Source organism: Eubalaena glacialis, chromosome 11 (genome assembly GCF_028564815.1).
Source record: "Eubalaena glacialis isolate mEubGla1 chromosome 11, mEubGla1.1.hap2.+ XY, whole genome shotgun sequence".
Taxonomy (NCBI): Eukaryota; Metazoa; Chordata; class Mammalia; order Artiodactyla; family Balaenidae; genus Eubalaena; species Eubalaena glacialis.
In genome coordinates, this window is record NC_083726.1 from 30,232,659 (window position 1) to 30,234,739 (window position 2,081).

Below are 2,081 nucleotides of genomic sequence, written 5' to 3' on the forward strand. Positions count from 1 at the left end.
TTGTCTGTTTGTTCGGTTTTGTTTTCATTATTTGCCTTGGGCTTTGTTTGTCTGTTTTTGTTTTTTGTTTTTTTTTTGCCACGCAGGCCATTTGGCCTGAGTCCCTGTGGTGGGAGCACCAAGTGTGAGCCACTGGAGGACCAGAGAACTTCATGCCCCAGGGAATACTAATCAGTGTGAGATCTTATGGAGGTCCTCATCTCGGCACCAAACCCCAGCATCCAACTGCCTGCTAGCTCCAGTACTGGATGCCTCAGGCCAAGCAACCAGCAAGACAGCAACACAGCCCCACCCATCAAGAAAGATGAGAAGACAGAGAAATATGTTACAGATGAAAGAGCAAGGTAAAAACCTACAAGACCTAATAAATGAGGAGGAAATAGGCAATCTGAAAAATAGTTCAGAGTAATGATAGTAAAGATGATCCAAAATCTTGGAAACAGAATAGAGGCTTGGATTGAGAAAATACAAGAAATGCTTAATAAGGACTTAGAAGAACTAAAGAAGAAACAAACAATTAAAAACAACACTATAACTGAAATGAAAAATACACTAGAGGGAATCAATAGGAGAATAACTGAGGCAGAAGAACGAATAAGTGACCTGGAAGACAGAATGGTGGAAATCACTGCCACAGAACAGAATGAAGAAAAAAGAATGAAAAGAAATGAAGACAGCCTAAGAGCCTTCTGGGACAACATTAACCACAACAACATTTGCATTATAGGGGTCCCAGAAGGAGAAGAGAGAGAGAAAGAATCTGAGAAAATATTTGAAGAGATTATAGTCGAAAACTTCCCTAACAGGGAAAAAGAAATAGCCACCCAAGTCCAGGAAGCACAGAGAGTCCCATACAGGGTAAACCCAAGGAGAAACATGCCAAGACTCATATTATCAAACTAACAAAAATTAAATTCAAAGAAAAAATATTAAAAGCAGCAAGGGAAGACCAACAAATAACATACAAGGGAATTCCCATGAGGTTATCAGCTGAGTTTTCAGCAGAAACACTGCAGGCCAAAAGGGAGCAGCAGGATACATTTAAAGTGATGAAAGGGAAAAACCTACAACCAAGATTACTCTACGCAGCAAGGATCTCATTCAGATTCAGTGGAGAAATTAAAGGCTTTACAGACAAGCAAAAGCTAAGAGAATTCAGCATCAACAAATCAGCTTTATAACAAATGCTAAAGGAACTTCCCTACGTGGGAAACACAAGAGAAGAAAAAGACTTATAAAAACAAACCCAAAGCCCTTTTGTGGCCATCGCTGGATCGCTAGCGGCCGAAATGAAGTTCAATCACTTTGTGACCTCTGACCGAAGCAAGAACCGGAAAAGAAATTTCAATGTGCCTTCACACATTCGCAGGAAGATTATGTCTTCCCCTCTTTCTAAAGAGCTGAGACAGAAGTACCATGTCCGATCCATGCCCATCCGGAAGGATGATGAAGTTCAGGTTGTACGAGGGCACTACAAAGGGCAGCAAATTGGCAAAGTAGTCCAGGTTTACAGGAAGAAGTATGTCATCTACATTGAACAAGTGCAGCGGGAGAAGGCTAATGGCACAACTGTCCATGTGGGCATTCACCCCAGCAAGGTGGTTATCACCAGACTAAAACTGGACAAGACCGCAAAAAGATCCTCGAACGTAAAGCCAAATCTCGCCAAGTAGGAAAAGAAAAGGGCAAATATAAGGAAGAAACAATTGAGAAGATGCAGGAATGAAGTAATCTTGTATACAACTTTCATTAAAAACTGTTAAAATGAAAAAAAAAAAAAAAAACCCCAAACAATTAAGAGAATGGTAATAGGAACATTTGATAATTACTTTAAACGTAAGTGGATTAAATGCTCCAACCAAAAGACAAAGACTGGCTGAATGGATACAAAAACAAGACCTGTATATATGCTGTCTACAAGAGACCCACTTCAGACCTAGGGACACATACAGACTGAAAGTGTGGAGGTGGAAAAAGATATTCCACGCAAATGGAAATCAAAAGAAAGCTGGAGTAGCAATACTCATATCAGGCAAAATGGACTTTAAAATAAAGAATATTACAAGAGACAAGGAAGGACA

At 40.0% G+C, this 2,081-nt stretch overlaps 1 pseudogene; it reads left to right on the top strand.

Annotated features, from left to right (window-relative positions):
- The first annotated feature begins 1,269 nt into the window (after positions 1 to 1,269).
- Positions 1,270 to 1,774, top strand: LOC133100763 (large ribosomal subunit protein uL24-like; annotated as a pseudogene).
- Positions 1,775 to 2,081: the final 307 nt, after the last annotated feature.